At 36.6% G+C, this 21843-nt stretch overlaps 3 long non-coding RNA genes across 4 annotated transcripts in view; 2 read left to right on the top strand and 1 right to left on the bottom strand.

Moving 5' to 3' along the window:
• The window catches only part of LOC124952841, a 50985-nt gene that overhangs the window by 12366 nt on the left and 16776 nt on the right, over positions 1-21843 (top strand). The gene's annotated exons all lie outside the window — the stretch shown is intronic.
• Positions 1-21843, bottom strand: part of LOC124952842 — a 32895-nt gene that overhangs the window by 7114 nt on the left and 3938 nt on the right. The gene's annotated exons all lie outside the window — the stretch shown is intronic.
• The window catches only part of LOC124952846, a 6722-nt gene continuing 4782 nt past the window's right edge, over positions 19904-21843 (top strand). Inside the window, exon 1 of the long non-coding RNA XR_007102041.1 lies at positions 19904-21843. This exon is cut by the window's right edge and continues 3743 nt beyond it. This is a non-coding gene — a long non-coding RNA (uncharacterized LOC124952846).

The following is a 21843-nucleotide window of genomic DNA, read 5'->3' as shown; positions in this document are numbered from 1 at the left end:
TTCTCTTCTATCTTTTTTTTTTTCTTTCTTTTAGCGTTCTCTTTTGCTCTTTCCTTTTCAATGATAATTTCTCATCACAAAGCTTTTGATACGTCAAACGCAAGATTAAGATTTAAGATAGATAACGAATACTACTATTGCCAAATATAATGATCGTACTGTGTGTTCGTAATCGAATAAAGATTTGTATATTTTTAGTTTTCTTATTGTAGTGACTATTATATATGTTGTGATATAATTATAGTTATCGTTATTATATTGTAACGAGTAATATTTAATTAGTTAATGGCTAAATAAAATAAAAGTATGAATAAATTAAATATATAATAGAAATATAATAAAATAAGATCGACTGGAAACTTTTTAAAGAAGAAATATATCATCGTGAATAATTTATCGTTCCACTTATTAAGGATTAATCAATAGCGTATCAAGAAACGATTAACGTCATCGAAATGATTTCTTTATTCCAGAACAATGATTCACTGGAATAGATGAAAGCAAAGCGCACGTTTTTATAATCCCTGTTTTACTGTTATTAACCTGAAACCAGAACGGCCTCTGAACGAGAGAGCAAGCGAGCGAATGGCTTTCACCATGGATCGGCGCTGAGTTTCCACGAAGGCGCGATCGATCCAATAAATTGCATGACATGACGCGCGGTTGCGTGGGCCCGAGAGAGATAAGGGCCCGTTCCGTGAGTATGGGACTTGAGACCCCGAAGTCGACGAACTGGCAACGTCGGGACGCCATGGACCGCCTCTCTTTCTCTCTCTCTCTCTCTCTCTCTCTCTCTCTCTCTCTCTCGTTCCGAGGTAAGGAGAAAAACAAAGAAAAAGATAGAAAAAGAGAGAGCCAAGCGGAAAGAGGGGGAGGGGGAATCGCCCCCTAGAATGTCCTTTGTCGCGGTCGCCCTCCTCTCCCACCCTTCTCCCAGATGCATCGTCGGCGAGTCGAGTCCTTAAGGCTCCGTTCAGGCCCTTTGCTCGCATGGAATGCGTTCCTTTCGACCGACATGATATCTTTTGCCTATTACTCGATGTATTCGAGATTTTTCATCGGTTTAGAAGTTTAATATCAATAAAATTAAATTAAATAACAAACATTTAATTGTCATTATTAAATAGTTGTTCTTATGGTATATACGTATGATGAATATTGTTAGTATTAAAAAGAAAAAAAAGGTATTGAAATATTGACCTGTTCTTAATTTGAAATCAATCTTTAATTTACATAAATGGATCATGCTCCGTTTTTTTTTTCTTTAACTTTTAACGTACAACGAAACACACAAGTTCTTTTCAAAATATGATTAACTTCTTAAAAGGTGTTGTTGTTCCTAGGAGGAAATTGTTTGAATAAATTTTCTCTTATCGTTGGTGACAACGATGATCGCGATACTTATACATAGAATCGACAGGAACAGATACAACGTCATCGACTGATTGATCATGCCGACGTCTAATATCGAGTCCTCTAACGATTATCTGCGTTCGGAGATGCGGAGTACTGAATAGACTTGGGTATTATAGAGCCCAGTCACGACGGGAGTTACTCGTCCTCGTATAGATATACCCAATTCCTCGTCGATGTAATTGAAACGTAACCCCATTGTTAAGGCATAATTGACTGACACCGTGCAAGGTCCTCTCTCTCTCTCTCTCTCTCTCTATCTATCTATCTCTCTCTCCCTCTCTCCCTCTCCCTTTCTCTTCTTCTCCTCTCTATCTTTCTCTCTCTCTCTCTCTCTCTTCCTTCTCTCTTAGCTTATAGGCCACCTTGTGCTGGTGCTACCGCCACTGATCGAATCGGGCCTCGAAGCAAAAACACCAATCAGGATGCCGCGAGCAAAAAACCAAGGCAGTAAAGCGACTCTCTAGCTTCTTTCCAACCCCCCTTTCGTCGTCTGAGGTATCTATCGAAACGATAGTCTCTCCTTGGTAGAGTGGAAAATGATCTTCTCTTTGACGACAAAACCGTTTCGATTCTACGTTCCACCAATTTCTCTACCTCTCTTTCTTTCTTTCTTTCTTTCTTTCTTTCTGTCTTTCGTGTTCTCCGTCTTTCTCACTCCTTCTCCCTAGGGACTCTTGACGCTCGATGGGAAGGCACGCGCGAAATGGTTCGCTTGATATGTCAAGCCGGTTATCGGAACATTCTACGTACTACGTCCTGTTGCTTGAAACGTTTTGTGGGATAGAAAAAGAACGGATGTATGAAGTGGCGATTGAGAAAGAAGTGGACATCAAAGAAATCTCCTCGTTCTTAATCGATTGTACTTGACCGACCAAATGATCGATGAATAACCGATAGTTCTTGTTGAAATTACATGGAATAGCGTAGTTCATTTCATTCCTATGAGTATTTCATTTTATCTTCAGTAGAAAAATGTCATTTATATAGAAATGAATTTTTCAAAGTGATGAAAAAAAGAAAGTGTCTACATATTCAATTGAAGTCTGGTGTTGTCACTTCAGAGATGAATTTAAGTTTCAAAAGAAACGATCTAACAAAATTTCGTTTATGTTTCAGGATTATTTGCACGTGTTTCAAGGCACAGTTCTTCGTATAATAAATTACGAGGTCACGGAGGCCTCGAACAGAGATTATACGAGGAACGTAATTCTTGTTTGTAGTAGATAAGATAGGGCCCCTTTGGCATCACTGTTCTCAAAGAGAGGACATAGTGAGAAAGAGAAGGGATGGGAATAAGGCTTACGCCTCTATCGCCACGGCTTATCTCAGGAAGTTGTCGGGCAGGATATCGGGACAGAGGAGGGGCCTGTTTTAGTCGGCAAACTTCTCGGAAACGTGGAAATTCGCACCTTTCTTTCTTCGCTACACCGCTTCTCTTGCCTCATACTTCTCGTTTAGTTGGGAAAATATGTGCAGGAGATATCTTAGCAGTTTACTATTCAAATAATACCAAGTCGTTTCAAGATTTTCAGATAGTACTTCGAAAATCTATATGTTCAATTTTAACAAATAGAAAATAAAGCGTTCCAGATCAATTTAGATTTATATCGGAAGAGACAATAAAGAAAATGATAACCATTTCTGTAATTCTTCACAAATGTCGTCGGAGAAGAAGTACACGCAAACGAGTCTGGAGAAGTAGACAAAAGAGGAACGTGGTCCAAGAGAAGACGACGAAAAAAGAAAAAAGAAGTGAAAAAAAAAGAGAAAAGAAGTTCAAGCATGGCCTCTCTTTTTCTTTCCCTCTCATTCTTTGGCGAAAAGAAAAAAAATAAGAAGAAAAAGTAGATGGGGTTAAGAGAAAGAGAAGGAATAGGTGAGTGAGAGTGTGAGTGAGTGAGAGAGAGAGAGAGAGAGAGAGAAAGAAAGAGAGAGAGAGAGAGAGAGAGAGAGAGAGAGAGAGAGAGAGTTAGACGAAGAGGAAGGATTTTAAACGAGTCACCGAGGCCTCGCGCTGCGCTTCACCTCGAACTCAAACAACTTTAAGCCGTGTGTACTCGTGCAAACAAAACAGCGCACTAATTGCTTACGTCACTCGGCAAGTCAATGGACTTCTTGAGCGAACGTTGTCTCTCTTTCTCTCTACTTTGGTCGTTCTGAGTCATGCAACAAATCTAATGAGAGAGAGAGAGAGAGAGAGAGAGAGAGAGAGAGAGAGAGATAAGCGTACACCTCGATTTTCAATTAAATCACGTCCACGCACTGTTTACCTCGTATAAACGCACCGGCTTGCTCCCTTATACATATGTGTATATATGTATATATATGTCGATATATGATATATATGTATATATATATATATATATATATATATATATATATATCAAACCGATCTACTAGTACGATAATGACGACGATGTAACGAAAGATGATAACTAGACTACGTTGTTTGACTATATTGATATTAGCTGCAATTCTTGATTTCTGATGTTCGCAGATATAACAGGAATTAATTTATTCAAATCCCATTTGTCTTTTTATTATCGAAGCCAACTTTACTTTTAGCCAAATCGTCTAACTAACTGATACATATAAACCATAATCTAGCTCTTATTCTTAAAAAGTAAACTGTTAATCAAGCAACGATGCTTGACTTTGGGACATCGTTACTTGCGAGGCAATAAGCAAATGCGTATCCCAAAGTATGATTAATCTCAAAATGGATCGCGTAATCAAGCGTCAAATGTCGTGGGGCTATTCGAGTATGCTGCGCGCGCAAACACGCATACATATATCCGACTCGGTATGCGAGGGACTACGAAGGGACTATATAGGAGCTATCTTAGATCGAACGGAGTCCAATTACCAACGTTATTAATTAATCCCCTACCCTGCACGTTTGGTCCATCCTCTATCTTCCTCTCTCTCTCTCTCTCTCTCTCTCTCTCTCTTACTTATTCACTCACTCACTCACTCCAACTCTCTATTCTCAACCCCATCGTCGTTCGTCTGTTCGCTAGAGATACCTGCCTCGGATATCCCTGTTTTCGCGTGTGCTCGTGCGCGCTCGCTATTCTCCATTACTATCCTTTACACGTTTGTTCCTTGGAAACGATTTGGTCGATGATGCGAGACGATCGTCGAGCTCTTAATCGCCAATTACTTTACCGATACGACGTATCTCGAGGATATTCATGAATGAGAGTGCACGGAAGATCGAAATAGATCTATTCAATACTTACATGTTCGATCACAATGCTTGACTGTTTAATGTTGTTTTATGTTTTTTACATCTGGTGTAATGAGATAAATATATAGCTTGTTGTGGCACCTAAATAAGATCATTAACTTAATACCATTACAAAATTACCGATATGGTAGAAGTATTGAATTAATGATGTTTGTTATTACAATTACTACTATGATAGTAAAAACAATAACTATGGAATAACTTTTTCTTAATAATTATATAACAAAAATACAGTGTAATTTTGTATATTTTTACCTTAGTAATGTAGATATAGGTTGTTTATAATTTGCTTTGATATACTTTAAAACTCATTTTTAGGTGAAAATATGATATTTTACGACTAAATAGGTTTTGAATCATATAGATCTTTGTCTACATTACACGTGTGCTCGAACAAGAAGGAGAGAGAGAGAGAGAGAGAGAGAAAGAGAGAGAGAGACAGTAGTCGGAAAACATTTTTCTGCATTTCTCTGGAAATGATCGCAGCGATGCTTTTTGGCAGCAATGAGAGAAAGAGAGAAAGAGAGAGAGAGGGAGAGAGAGAGAGAGAGAGAAGTATATTCGCGGTGTGCAACATCGAACCGGCGTAGCCGTGTCATCATAGCAGGGATTATTTTTCTTCGTTACTGCTGTTTTTCCTCTCGAGTAGACCGGTCGTTCTGTCCGCGAGCGCGAGTGACACAGAATTAATTTGCAGCTGCCGCGCAGAACAAGGAATAAATTTCCATTGCTCGTCTCTACGGTCTCTTACCCTTTCTCTCTCATTCTCCCACTCTCTCTTTCTCTCTATCTCTATCTCTTACTCACGCACGAATTTTTGCTCGGATGGGTTAATATTGTTAATAGAAAAATGTCGGAATCAAAAACAACAAAATTCAACTATCGAGTAGTTAATTAAAAGGCTAGGAACTTCGTCGATCGAAGCTATCCTTTCTAATCAATTTGATACCTCCTGAAATAGAAATTCGATGCTTCAGGAAAGTTTATTCGCGAAGATACTTATGTTTCTCTCTTAAGAAGTACGTTGTCTTTTCAAATTGAAAGAATAACGAAAAATATAATCTACGAAACGAGCTGCTGTGTGGAGATAGATAGAAATTTTTAATTTACATTTTAATTTGAATTTAATCGGAGACAGTCGCCAACGTCCTTTGAACGGACGAGAACTCGTCGTACTCTCGTATGAGAGGAAAAGAGAGAGAGAGAGAGAGAGAGAGAGAGAGAGAGAGAGAGAGAGAGAGAGAGACTGTGGATATATCCGCGAGGTAGAACTTGTACAGAGAGGAGAAGCTTACGATTAACTTTCTCGTTTATCGCGCATCCAATTTTTCAGCATGCAAAATGATATACTCTTCGCTAGGCTCGCAGGTTAGTAATTGTACGTAAGTAGTTCGAAAAATAAGTAACTAAAAAATTTTAAAGTTATAAAATTTACTTGATATTTAATTGTTTGACGACACTTGATTTAATTGTAAATGAAAACTAATGTCCTACATCATATACTTTTTCACTATTCAATTATTGTATTAAATATAATTGTATTGGTTATTTCCTATTCATATTCTTGGATAATTAATGAATGTAAAGACCGATTTAAATTACGCTACCATTTTACTTAATCAATTCGGGATAATGGAATCGGGATTTTCATTTGTTATCTATTTCCTCATTAAGTATTATTAATATTTCGGTCAAATAATTTTCTCTTATAATATATATCTCAACGTTCTTTTCATTAATTATATCTACTGAAAATTACGATTATAACCATCCGTAAATATTATCATCAATTTTATCGACTTATATTAATATCAACGCCAAACATTCATTAACTTACATTATTTTTTTTCTTTTTTTCATTTTTAATCGAATATATATTAAAAGTAATAAAAGAACGAATGCCTTTGCCGGTTATTATTTTTAATAAAATTATTCATTTTAATGATATAGGAAAATTCTGGATATACACTTTGGATTTTTAGAATTGGATCTCGGAGAAGAGAAAAGAAAAGAAAAAAAGAGAGAAAAAATCATTCTGTTTTTTTTCTTTTTTCTTTTTTCTTTTTTTCTTATATATGAGTCCTCTTTCGTCTTTCCTCTCTACAGTAATACTCGTTCTACCACCGTCCCTACCGAGGAGGAGGTAAGTTTTCACGCGGGTTAGGCGAGTAATATGAGCTGCCACTCAAGAGGGCGCCCTGTATTACTGGCCGAATAATTATGGCAAAGCCCTTGCACGAACATTGCCGGCACCTTCGCAGCTTCAACGAATACATTGTAAGGTTATGACTTTGGATTGTTCGAAGAATAGGAGGAAGAACAAGAAGACGAAAGAAGAGGGAAAAAATGAACAAGAGAGAGAGAGAGAGAGAGAGAGAGAGAGATAGAGATAGAGAGAGAAAGGACAGATGCACTATTTCATTTCTGTCACGTGGCTGGACGAGTAATTAAGTTCTCTTATGTTTCTTTTTTCCTTTTATACCGTGTTGAATAACATACCGAAAAATATATACGTGCTGTAACTATTATTGTTAATTTCGATTCTATATTATCTAAAGAAAGTAGAATTTGCAGGTTGTTTTATGCCTATTCAGAAACCATAGATACATAACTATTTCAGAAAAATCAAAACTCATCGTTTTCGTAACGAACTTCATCGATAGAGATCTCGATACATGGGAATTAAAAAAAAAATAAAAAAATAAAAAAAAAAAAAAATCATAGAATGACCATTGTGGGATGGGCCCTTAGTGTTCCGTGGTAACGTAAACGGTTTTGTTGCTTTTGTACGATCCATACGCGTGATACGTTTTGTCACCGATCGGCATACCCTTTTATCCCTTTCTTTCGCACACTAAACCATCTCTCTGCCTTTTTCTCTCTCTCTCTTTCTATCTATCTCTTATTCACTAACACACACAAGATTCGTTGAAACGCAAGCTAGCAAAGCTCGTTTGGGAGTTCCGCGTAGCACGATTACGAGCGGCGAAACGCATTTTTCGGATCTATCAGACTATAACCGTGACTCTCTCGCGTTCGTTTTGTGTTTCGCCCTCGTTCGGTAGCCTTCCTTGTCATCGCTCGACACCCCTGTCTAGTCTCCATGCGTCTCTACCATTTCCTCCTTCTCCTCCTCTCGTGTCTCCTCCATCTCTTTATCACCCACGATATCCACAGTAACCCGCACGAACGTCGTTACGAGAGAGAGAGAGAGAGAGAGAGAGAGAGAGAGAGAAAGAGAGAGAGGGACAGGGAGAGGGGGTGATAGCGTAGATACCTGCACGAGGTAGCAGCTCTTTGTTTCGTCGTGTCCGCCATTGTAACCGCTTCCCGTTTGCCAGACTATCGCGATAAACAGCCGGAAAGCCCACGATGAATGACGCGACCACGCTGTAACAGTGTCGTGTGTTCTATCTCTCTCTCTCTCTCTCTCTCTCTCTCTCTCTCTCTCTCTCTCTCTCTCATTCTCTCATTCTCTCTCTCTATCTATCTATTCATCTCTATCTTTCTTTCTCTTTAAACTTTATTTCGTTGGATATACAGAATTTTCCATAATTCATGTTATAACCATAGTAATTGTGATTCTATGTTAAGAAAAAAGTCGAAAATATGGAAATGAAATTGTTTAATATCCGATCGTAAATATCTCTCAAGGATTGATAATAAGTTATCAATTAAAATTTGACGTGTCAATAATTTGGATTATTGTCTAGGATTCGTAATGATCAATTGTATCATCTTAAATGTATTCACTTGTAAATATCTATAAGGATTCGCTTCGTCTGTACGATTAAGTCCCTTTTTGTGGGACCACTTTTAGCTAACACAATAAATAATAATCTGCCAACACGTCGCCGTGCAATTACGCGCTTACGCGTTATACGCTATAGGATTCACAGCCGTGAAACTTGACCGGGAGAGGATAAAAAATGATCTCTCTCGACGATTTACTCAAATGGTTGCATCCTTAGAACTCATTAAGGATTCTTAGAACTTTATCTATCAAATTAGATTAATTCAGATATATTCATTTACTAATGTAACTTATTCTTATTAATATTGTTTCGTTACGATCGACAATCACGTTATAATAAAAATAATTTTAGATAATTACTTTTTGATCGATACAATTGTGGTAAATAATCGAGTTAAAATAAATATAAATCATAGATTTAAAGTAAACCATATATTTAAAGAGATAAATGATGTTTATGAAAGAATATAAGTGTTCTGACCGTGTGATATAATCACAATAAATCTTATTCGATACGTTCTTCCTTTAATTAATCGTTTCGTTCGATCAGATCGAGAGGAATGTACAACAACATAATATATTTGCGAAAAAAGTTTTTGTACAGATGTTCGTTCAGCACTTTCGAGGAAGATGCAAAAGAGAAATTCCACACGTTTGGGAGAGGAAGAGGAAGAGAGAAATAGAAAGAGTGAGAAAGAGGGAGGAAGGATCGAAAGGTTCTATCTGAACACACATGCATACTAAAAGTACAAGAAGAAAGCAGGGATTCGATTCTTGTCGTTCGAATTCCACATACTTCGAGCATACCGCTGCAGGAACAGCAAGGACGAACAAAATTCCGTATCGATTCTCATCGTGATTCATAATCAATAATTCTCACATAAGATTTGTAAGTCGACATTCAATCAATTCTGTCTTTATCAATCATTCCTTATAATTCTGAAATATAAATTCGTCCTAAAAAACTTTCTTGAAGGAAGATACCGAATTGATTATATTTTCCAATAGGACGTGTCTGTTTCCTCCTCCCATTCACATACATTCATAATTTTTTTTATGCTTATATATATATATATAAACACACACACACACACACACACATATATGATAGGGTGTAACGAAACAAACACACATGGCCAGTGGCACGAAACGCGAGAAAATAATGTGAGAACGATTTCTTGCCAGGCCGCATCATTATCTCCTCCCACGAGCCCTCATCCCAGTCACCCCCTTTCTCCACCCTCTCGCCAACGATCGATCTGTCGAGCCGATTCCGAGCCGGGACGGGCCGGCCCCGGACAAGCCTGCAATTACTATCTATTATCTCCTGGCGTGGGTGTAGGTATAATCTCGCGATCGTGTCGAGAGCCACTCTGTGTTTCTCTCTCTTCCTCGCCCTCGTATGTACGTTCGTTCGAAATGTGCCCGTGCCATGGAAAAGGAGAGCAAATAAAGGGCTTTTGCTCGATAGAGCCTTGAGATCGGACACTTCGAGCGTGTCCATGCTTTTCTCTCTCTCTCTCTCTCTCTTTTTCTATGTAGCTGTTAAAAAGAATTGCCTTCTTCTCGACCCTTCAAGACTTTATATCAGTACTTAGAATCTAAGGCGTTCTTTGTTTTTCTTAAGGTTTTTTATCTCGGCCTTCTTGAGAAGGATATTTCTGATCGAGTGACAACTCGATGTGTGTGATTTGTACATTGGACACGTACATTTTAAATATTCATTTATTAATTCCAATAAGTTTTTATCAAATTCTAAAGGGTAATTCGATTTGATTAAAATCAAGATTTTCATCGTAAAAAAAAAAAAAAGAAAGTACGAACTGATTGATGCTGGCAATATCATAATCATTATCATTACTATTATTATTATCGCAATCGGGAAAGCAACATTAATGAATTCAAAACATCTTCAACATCTTTTCTTTTCCCCTCTTTATCAAACTCCCATCTCCTCAAACTCCTAAGAACCATCCTCCAGTCCCTTTCCCATCACTTCGAGCAACACATCCCGTCCTTGTCCCTCAGCAGCAGCAGCAGCTAACCAGTCAGCCATTTCACTTTTAAAGACCCTGTGCAAGCGGGGACACTGAGATTCCAGTTGCTCGTTTTCTATGGATTTACATTATTTACAAACTGGTTTCTCGCAATGTGAAATAAAAATCATTCTGTCCTTCTCTCCGTTTCTCCTTCTCAACCTTTACCTCTTCGACTACGTTGCCGCCACCTTCGTTTACGACGATTCCCGAGTCCCTTGAATGTTTTCTCTGTGTTTATAAGCATGTATCTGTGAGATATTGTCTGTATGTTTGAAAGAAGGACGAATTACGTGGAATCATTATGAGTACCTTGAGATATATCCTATAATAATGCTCTCACACTTATTTTCCCTCGTACTATTTCTATATAAAATAGAGGATATCTCAATCTTAGACAATTTTAGATTTATGATTTTAATCCTCCGATAAAACATGTACTTAGACATGTAATTTAAAGGAGTATAATGATTGGGAAATAATAATTTTTTTTTTTTGTTTTCGAAAGACACCATAACTACATTTTTTATAGTCACTAAAATCTATGGAGAAAAGAGAGAGTAAAAAATAAAGAGCACAAAGCCCGATATATATCGTACGTATTCGTTCATCCTTCGCTTCGGATTTCGGGGATAGTATCCTCTAATCCCCGGACAAACCCGTCGTTTTTAATCAACGCCTTTCTGCCGATTAGGATACTTATAATGATCGGTATTTCGCAGACACCCCATATATCATGATTTTAATGATGCCGTAAAAACGTGCTCACGATCGTAGACACGAAACGGATATGCAAGAAAAGAAGGTGAAAGAGAGAGAGAGTGAGAGAGAGAGAGAGAGAGAGAAAGAGAGAGAGAGAGAGAGAGGGAGAGGAAGAGAGTGAGAGAGAAAGAGAGAGAGAGAGAGAGAGAGAGAGGGAGAGGAAGAGAGTGAGAGAGAAAGAGAGAAAGAGAGCTGATGATCGCAGTACGCGTCACCCAATCAGCCGGATGCCCCTGACCGTGGCGAATTAATATAATTTATGAAAATGAGCCTTACCGTCTATGGCCACCGATTTGCCCAGCATTCATATTTATAAATGCATATATATGGACATACAGTAGCGTGCAAAAGTTTAAGAGACTTTTAACATTTCCGATAAATATGTCACGTATATGCATAAGTATACATGTATTACGTGTGTTATATAATTTAGTGCATAGTTGTCGGTGAACGTGTTAAATCGAACGTGGAAAATGAAGACAGATATTATTTTATACATTTGCGAATGAAAATAATACAAAAATTTGTATAAAAAAAATTGTTCCTACAGTTTTACGTTTCACATTCGGCATATTTAACATTCGAAATGATATCTTTTACTAATTCAAATTATATCATTCCATGGAGATTTTATTTTATAAAGTTCCCTAATATTTCTCAATCCGACAATATGTTCAGATGGATCATTTGAAACTTTTGATTGCTACTGTATATGTATAATATATATACCTTTAAATTCATATATATGCAGTTTATATTATATCGCACGGAATTACGGAGGAAGAGAGAGAGAGAGAGAGAGAGAGAGAGAGAGAGAAAGCTGTAAGAATTCTATTTTTAAGTTTATGGATGGTAATTATCTTTTAAGAACTCGTAGTTTCACTTTCATTCGTAAGTAATTATTTTTCAATTACGACAACGCATTGCTGACGTACGAAGTTATGAATGATTATAAAAAGTGATGTAAGCAACAAGATAGTACTTTAAAGTATTTTTTAGATAACATTGGATCATGACGTGAATATTGGAAATAAATGATTAATTATTCATTCAAATATGAATAAATATTACACACAGTCGAGTATTAATTTATTTTGAAATTTTTTCTTTTAGTTGATTAGATAAATAAGAAAAGTGTAAAAGTGCAATTTCAGTGATCTCGTAGAAAATATACGGAAACAAAACTGATACACAATATATCGTGAGTTTCCTGAAAAAACACGGTATCGTTTTTCTTTCTCTATACTTGTTCGTCGTATTGTGTCGTTTGCATTTACTATGTACTTTTTAAATATTATTAATTCGTATTTATTGTTTTGTCTATTTACGTCATTGTTAGATTCTATTTTTGTATCATTATTATAGCATTACGTGTTTCTATTAATGTTATTTTACTATTAGCTATAGTCATTCAAAATGTTTAATCGTCATAGAATAAAGAGAATTGATCCTATAACAATGTATTATAGATTGAAAATTGACATATAATATAAGACTAAGAAACTGAAGGAATAGTTAAATAACATAAGGAAACAAAACGACCATTTGCCGATAACTTCTTATCTAAAGCGCATAAGTTTCAGGTTTCGAAATTTAAGCATCTAACGAAGGCTATGATTAACGTAATCATATCTCCTTGTTCGAGTTTTTAGTTCAATGTAATATATATGAACAAAAGATTTGCATGTTTCTCGTTAAACATGAAAGAGGAAAAGAGAACGTAAATTGTTATTAAACGATTTCCGAAGATATAGATTAGGTGAATTTTGAACATTTTGATTAATACAATTTTGATAAATTTAAATGTACATTTAATTATAAATCAAATATAGTATTACCTTTAATTTATATCTGGTCTTGGTATTTTAACACATTACTTTTGGTCATTTGTTTATAGCAAATAGGGACATTGTTTTTAGTTCTATGATGTGGTCAGGTAGTATTACTAAAACTAACTGCTCAAAGGATTAACGAGCGTGGCTTGTTAGATTAGCTACCATTATCTTCTCTCGTAGTTCTACTTCGTAACATAAAAAAATACAGACTTTTTTTCAACACATCTTGCCTTGTTAAAAAATTCCTGTCGATAATACAGCTCATTCGCTCATTTTCCTCTATATTTCATTTCCCTGTTCAGTTATCTGTCATACGTTGTCGTTTTAAGCATAGGCGTATATACGTATTATTTTACATAAAGTAAAACAAAAATAAAACGTAAGAAAGGAGAAAAATAATCGTAAAAATGATATAGTTGGATGAGTCATAAGAGAATTTACAGACGTACCAAGGTCATGAATATAAGTAGAAACATCTAAGGAACTCAGTGACGGGATAAACTCAGCCTTGGCAGTAATTCATAGCAATTGCAGGAGGCGAGCTGCTAATGTGGGCTTGATATCTCGAGAGGTGCTTCCTCGTCTCTCTTTCTCTCTTTCTCACTTCCTGACCTCATCCGTCCTTTAAATTCTCGTGCGGTCATCTACCCGTGGAATATTTACCGAAAAAAGAAACAACCTTTACGGATACTTTTAACGAGGTAACGTTTACAAATTATTGGAAAAAAAATTTACCAATCGAACCAACACCTAAATGAAATTTTCGATCTTGACAATAATTGAAATTAATTAAGATCACAAAGTTATATTTAAGATTATCGAAAAGTAATAAAAACAATAGTAAAGCTAGAAAGTTATGAAAACAAAAAAAAAAAAAACGGCGACTATTTTGAACGATTCTATTGACTATATTACGAATTCTTTTGTCTCTTTTGCCTCTACTCTATAAGTAATGTCGAATACGTCGAAAAAGTTAATGTCTTATGGTATTTCGGATTTAATGGAATTTTCGTGGAACGTTGGACTCCTATCGATGGAATTTTGGCAGGAATGTAGATTCTAATTAGTGGCAACTCGACGAATAATTATATCTCGAATGGCGGAAATTTAGCGGAATGTTCTGGGGCCTAACGGCGAATCCGAAGTTTCAGCCTTCGACGGCAATGGCGGCAAATCCCACGCTCGTTTCTACCTAAATATTTCCTAACGATCTACACTATTCATTAGGTATTATCTCCAACTTGGTATTTCGATCGTTTGTGTTCGTATATGTTACATCCTACGATTCATTAACTCTACCATTCCATCATTCATTTGATTTGATGCGAAAAATATCCTTTGCTATGGAAAAATTATTAAATTTTAAATAAGTAATTATATCTCTGACGGCAAATACGTAAGTTGAAAATATAAATGATAAAATAACATGCGGTATCTTTATATTCATAAATGTGATGTGAGTGTTTTAGGGATGCTCGTGTAAAGGATTACTTGTCGACAAAATCTGAGAAAGCAGAATCCTTGGTAATCTTTTAGAAGGCTTTTAGATTTATTTTTACTTGAAGAATATCCCTTGAAAAAGAACTTACTCGTAATTTTCAAGAAAAGTTGTTAAATTAAATTAAAATACTTGAGTAGTTTTAAAATTGAAAACAATTACTTAATAATATTCAATTTCAATGATTCTTTCATATAAATGAACATTTTTCATATATTTCATTTACAAAACGATCAATTCGAATTTCAATGTACTTAAAATATCCGGAAGAGAATGAGCATAAGTTCGATTATCGGAGAGAAAAAGAACAAAAACCTCAAGGAACTTTAAGATTCAATAAGATTCACAAAGAGAAAGAAAGAGAGAAGGAGAGAGAGAGAGAGAGAGAGAGAGAGAGAGAGAAAGAGAGAAGTACTTATTGGCGATGGTATTATAGGCCCAGTACAAGTAAAACTCGAGATCGAATTCGTGTACTGTATGGAGAGTCCATACGAGAGAAATCCCAAGGAAATTGAACGCGACTCTGTGTTGCGATAATTAATGTTACGCGAGCGGGCAAGTTTCTTAAGTGTGGGTATACCGGTTTCGCAAACCGCCCCGTCGAGCAATAATCAACGGTCCCGCATATCAAAGGAATCAACTGGATTTTGCCGTTAGTTTAACACTAAGGAACAAAACAAATAGCTGTGTCACGTTATTCTAATTGAGTGGACATAGTAAAAATCTATAGTTTATGTGCGATTGCTTTTTTCATTTATATTTCATTTTCCTAAAATAATGGAAGAACGGTAATAGAATAATTATTGCTGAGAGTATTATATTATAAATGAACGAACATCTTTCCTAATTGGTTCTATTTTAAACTCTTATATGAAATCAAACTCATAACTTGTTTGCAATTCTGATCTGTACTCATTTATCGGATAAATTTCTATTAAAATCACTCGTAAAGATTTGTTCAATCGACGCAAATCTTAACCAGCATATTCTGACCACGTAGCACGCATCGTACATAACGGGAGAGTAATAAAACTTGTCGTAAAGGAATCTCTAACGGTTTAATATCAATAAATATATTTTCTGAATAATATGCTGTAGTCTTCCCTAGTTTTGAATTAGCGGAATATTGCATCTCTATGATTAAAAGTATAAGATTATAATTAAAAACTGAACATTTTTTTTAACATTGACATTGATTATCAAGTTACATTGGAATGAAATGAATGTAGAGATGAAATTAAAGTATATGTATATATCGTTTTAGATAATTACAAATTATAATTTGTCTGGAATAATTTTGTCGTTTTATTTTCAAATTAAAATACCAAAATGAAATACGCGATGTTGGGCATACTTTTGAATTTTTTCCAAAAAAGCTTTTTACGAAATGAACGATACTCATTCGTTTTTTTTTTTCTTTTCTTTTTTGTGATTGCAAGAATTCAATTATAATAATACTCGAGTGAATAGTACAGATAATGATCTCCAATATCTTTTAATTTTTCATTCAAACAACTTCAAACATTTTATATCATAAAAATAATTTTCTCTAGAAAAAAGGAAAACAAATTTTTATAAATTAATAAATCAATCAAGGAAAAGAAATTAAATTAAATAAATAGATTTATTTTATTTAACAAATCTTTTCTTCTATTTCACATAACTTTATATAAACAACAGTTATTATTTTCAGTTGATATTCAATAGGTTAAATATCTTTGGAATCCATAAAGTTTTAATTATTTCTAACTTCTCATGCTTTCAATTATAAGTTACTTGAAAGTTGTCCTTCGTGAATAATAACGTTTTGAAGATCTGCACATTATCCCCAATTCACGTTTCAAGAACAAACTCGAGTACGTTGAATCCAAATTTTGTTTTTCAAAAGTAAAATTTCTTTATTTTTACCATCTCTATTAAAAGCCTCCTTCGCAATTTAATACTTACATACATTGTATTGATCTCATAAAATGTGTATGGATCATCAAAAGAGCTGCTTTATTTGTTTTTTGATTGCGACATTCTCTAAAGGAAAGATAATAAAGTTGAAAAAAAAAGTATATATTTCTTCGTAATTTTCGCGTGTTCCCTCGAGTTTCTCCCCTCTTATGTAGAGAAAAAAGGATCGTTCTAAAGGGATTCAGAGCGCATCTTCGCGAGCGTTTAAAGTCACCAAAATACGCGTAGCATTAACGAGCTTTCTCTCTTTCTTTCTCTCTTTCTCTCTCTCTCTCTCTCTCTCTCTTTCTCTCTTTCTCTTTCTCTTGCTTTTGAAGAATTCCACTCTCTGGTTGTACCATGGAACGACGAAAGCCACGGTTATTTCAGGCCGCTTAATGAAAAGGGGACATTAATTTATAATTTACATTGGGCCAATTAAAGGCCAATTAAATAGCAAGGGGTTTAATTTGCGCCAGCGAAAGAGGCTGCTGTTACTCGGTACTGCTTGCTTGCTTGCTTGCTTGCTTGCTTGCTTGCCTGCTTACCCCCACTACTTCACCTTACGCTATACCCGCCCGTGTGTGCACGTTTTTCCAACGATAAACTGCGGTATCGTATCAAGTAGTGAACTCTCTCGTTGTACGTACGTTTAAAAATAATTTCGTACATATTCCTTAACCATGGAAATTCTAGGTCTTTTTTTCTTTTTTTTTTTTTTATTCTGAAAAAACCGTTGCTGCAATGGGGAGAAGCGAGCGAAGCATTCATAATAATTGCTAGGGGGAAAGAATTGAGAGATGTATGTATGTATGTAATAAAATACGTACCTTAAATATAGGAGTTAGATATAAATGACTTACGATGAATAGAAGGAAATAAATTATTCATAATATAAAAATTAAATATCATTTATAAAATTGTCGATGTTGATATGTTGACTAATCATTTTTTATTCAATTTAATGAACACTACATATCTTCTAAGTCCTAAGTTTATATTCTTAACACCCTATACATGATCTTAACGATAGTAGAGAATGTACCGGTTGAGATGATCTCTTCGTTGGGATTTAACGGAAGACTCACCCACGATCCGTGGGAATGAAAATGACGGGAATGACCTATGAGGTAGTAATCTTTATATTCGTGGCCGGTTCTTAAACGGTTCTTAACTGTATATACGAGAGAATCAGGATTCAAGGGTAAGGATAGAACGAAGGAAGAGGTGAAACGTCGCCTACGTTGTCAGAAGATGGAGGAGGGAGAGAAAGGAAAAAAATCAAACACCACCCTTCACCCCTTTCCCTCCACTAAAGTTGCAGCTCGCCGCTAGCATGGAAACCTGTCCCTAATTGATAGGAAATTCCTGCGCACGGATACCTGCAGGATTTTTCAGCGTCCGTAACAGGTTGGAACTGGATACTTCGCGACGATTTGTAACCGTGCGCTTCGACCGTATGCGGCTTGCGTCTCTTCAACTGAGAAACTCTTTGACTACTCCCCAACAACGTACCATCATTCGATTGGTTCATTCGTTCATACTCAAAGTGGAAATGGGGTGTTTGTTCTCTTTTCACTTGAATTTATGAAATATCTTTAATGTAGTAAAATAAATTATCGGTTGTAAATGATAAATTTATCGAACGATTGATTTGAATTTTTATTTAAAGAAAGATATGGAGAATTTAGTGATGCGAAAAAGTGAGTGAGTAAGCAGAAAAGTAAGGGAAAGAGAGAGAAAAGACGCAAGATCACGTAGGTGCGTGTGCAATTAACGACAACGAGGTGAGTATAATGAAGACCGGTCGAGTACTGTCCGTGCTCGAAGAGAAAGGAAAGAAAAGGAGAGAGAGAGAGAGAGAGAGAGAGAGAGAGAGAGAGAGAGAGAGAGAGAGAGAGAGAGAGAATGTCTCCGGATGCCGTTCGCCGGGCGCGAGAGAGACGTGAGAGACCAGTTCATTAGCGACACTCACGGTCTGCCTTCGCGACGTCTATCTTATTTATTCCCTTATTTTCTTCGTCCTTCTTCCCTTGCCGTCAGCTCGTGGCTACCATCGCTTCGTTTCTTTCGATCTCTCCCTCAACCGTCTTGCACGCTTTAACGCTTTCGATCATTCTCCCTCGTGATGCACGGACATGATACGACCTATATCCTTGCGTCGATTTTTTTATTAAGTATTTCAAAACGGCAATATTCAATTGACTAATTTAAACGATATCAAAAGTTTTATATTTCATTTAGTCGATATGACGTCACTCATTTTGCTTTTTATTCCTGCTATTACAATGAAAAATTGTGAAAAAGTGAAAATAACGATTAAGGATCCTTTGAAGGGTGCGAACTTCGTCGGGAGTTCTACGATGCAACTTATCGGAAACGACCGCCCAAAGTTTTAACGGGTCGTTCTCCTTTGACATGGTTGAACGAGTAAACGGAAAATTATGTATAATAAATGCTAAAGATGGATCCTCTTCGAGTTCACGCCAAAAGAAATTTCCATTGTTCCCGAGCTTATCGTAACTTAACGGACCAATTTTAATGTGTCGTTCTACAAACAAGAATTGCGGCTTATCAGAACAATTCTTTTTCTTTTTTCTTTTTTTTTCTTTTTTTTTTTTTCTTTTTTTTTTTTTTTACAGATTTTATGTTATTTCACGAATGACATTTCGTTATCAATGCCTTTAATAACATTGTTTTAGAATTTATATAGACCAGAGATACTTTTTTATGATAAGTATTTTAAAAGCTTTTCTCGTTTATCATCTGGCCAAATGGAGTTGTCACAATTAAAGTAAATGAACATTAATCACGTGTGATCTGTTCTTAGTTAGTAGAAACGAAAAACTGAAGATCCCCTAAACGATCGCTCGGGCAGAAGAAAATGTTGTTCGCGTACGTTCGTGGTAACGTCATTAATCGCGATATATTCTCACGAAAACGCGTGTGATTTCGAGCCGGTGGAATCGATGGAGCGCGGAATCGGTCGTGGAGTACCGACCAATTAGTCGGTCGATGATTGGCGCGTGTAAACCGAAACGATGACGTCGCTGGCGAACCAACAACCAACGGCTTCGTCGTTCGTAAACCGGCCTCTACTCTCTCTCTCTCTCTCTCCCTCTCTCTCTCTCTCTCTCTCTCTCTTTCTCTCTCTCTCACTTTATCGCTGCTACCTGCCTACATACAAAACTAGAGGGGGAGAGAGGGAGAGAGAGAGAGAGAGAGAGAGAAAGAGAGTGAGACATACACAAGCTCACGTAGAAATATCCGTGTGGACGGTTACAGGCCGGACTAATGGAATTGATTAAAATGTGTTCGATCAACCGAACCGCGGGCCAGCTCTCTCTCTCTCTCTCTCTCTCTCTCTCTCTCTCCCTCGCTCACTTACTCTCTTACTCACTCACGCACAAACGAGCAACCCTTTCCCTTCCCTTCGTCAACCGAGGCTGACCCTAGGACCTGGCGAACGCAATCGAATATTTGCGTTTAGGTAGGCACGTCGACGCGGAAAATGCTATCTTTGTCAATTAATTCAACCTGTTGTCGCCCGTCGTTCGTCGCTCGGACGACTATTCCGCTCGGTTCCCGGTATACGATCGGGAAAATTGGCGGTTTTGCGGCCGTTGTCTATGGACGAGGGACTCTTCGCTCCCATCTATCTCTATCTCTATCTCACTCGCTAGCTCGCTCAATCGGATCAACACGCTTGTACAATATTTCTCTTCTCTTCGTTTGCATGTTCGACACTTTTGGGATTACTAGAGATTGATATCGGCGACATCTTTAAAACTGGGTCAAGAGATTTTTCTTGATTCATTTGAAATCATGTTAAACGACTTTGAGATATCAATTGCATGATAAAGTATGCCTTCATACCAAATATATTGACTATGGTTATGTTTCATTAATTTTATCGATTCTCGAGCAAGTTACTTTTTCTTTTTTATTAGAAAAAAATATCACAGGAAACGAGGAAAAATTTTTACGCTGGGTTAACACCGAGAAGGATGACTACGGATGAAATCTCGACGTCATTATTCTCGCCACCGAATGATTCCATGCATGTCCGAGCGACTCTCAGATAGCAAATATAGCGATTATCAGAATTTCCCATGTGTCATCGTTGTAATCATGTACCTGACGCATACGCTCGTATACGATGAACTTCTCACGAGACGAATTGAACGAACGAAAGGGGAAGAGGAGGAGAGAGGTGAACAGAATGAGAGAGAGAGAGAGAGAAATAGAGAGAGAGAGAGCGAGAGAAAGAGAGAGAGATTGAGATCGAATACTCTATCCTGATCACGCGGAATACCTCACCGTTGGCTCGTTTGCTCAGAAAATTAACATATAAATTAGGCTCGAGCTGCAATCTCCATCCCCACGGCGTTACCCTCCTCCCAGTCCTCGATCTCACTCTCTCAATTTTCCATTTATACGCTCGTATGCGTAGGCCATGTTCGATTTCGTCCTACGAAATGTTTTTCAATTGTCCGGAATAATCATCCGGGGCCGAGTGTGAACCCCAAAACCGGAAATCGTTACTGGTTTGACCCTTTCGAGGGTCAAGTCAGTCACGCTGCTTGGTTTCTCGTGCTTTCGAAAGGATATGCTGTTTTTAAGACGGCTCTGCGAAAGGACGGTGTAATGCTTCGGGATTGCTTTTAGAGAGGATTAAATTTTATATGTTATCGTGACAGGTATAAAAGAAAGGATTACAAGTGTTAAAGAAGTAAAGAAAAAAAGAAAAAAAAAAAAAGAGAAAAGAAAAAGAGAGAATACATTCGCGAATTTGTTGGCTTTGTTTCTTTGCAATGATCATTTGTGATAAAGTCAAATTCAAATATTTATGATGAAAAATCAAGTGGAAATAATCGAGACATCGAATTGCAGCGGATGATATTATCTTTATCACACTCCTTATTATTTTCATCGAATAAATAACTTCAATTTTCTAGTTAAAAATAAATCTCCCTTGTTCATTGGAAATAACAAAACTTTTCTTAACAAACACGTTTAAAGAGTTATACGGATATAAGCAATACAATAGACCAAATCAAATATTCTACATAAAGAAACGATGCAAAAGCGTTACCGATTTAGATATTTTTGGATTTAGTATAAAATCGACGGAAACGTTCGTATGCGCTCTAGGATTTGTCCTAAAAAGAAGGAAAAAAGGGGAACTCGACGGGCATAACCCACCGAACGAGAAAAGGGCGTGCGTCGAAGAAGTATATCGGTAGGGTAGGTGCCGCTGGTACCGGCACCTAATCAAGCAATAACTATTTGTCAGTTCCCCGGGCAACCTAAATCCAAGCTAATTCGACATCCGTGTCGGACACAGATTCGCT

The sequence above is a fragment of the Vespa velutina genome, chromosome 11 (assembly GCF_912470025.1).
Source record: "Vespa velutina chromosome 11, iVesVel2.1, whole genome shotgun sequence".
Classification (NCBI taxonomy): domain Eukaryota; kingdom Metazoa; phylum Arthropoda; class Insecta; order Hymenoptera; family Vespidae; genus Vespa; species Vespa velutina.
The sequence above is the reverse complement of the archived record's forward strand: the minus strand, read 5'-3'. Positions and strand labels throughout refer to the sequence as shown.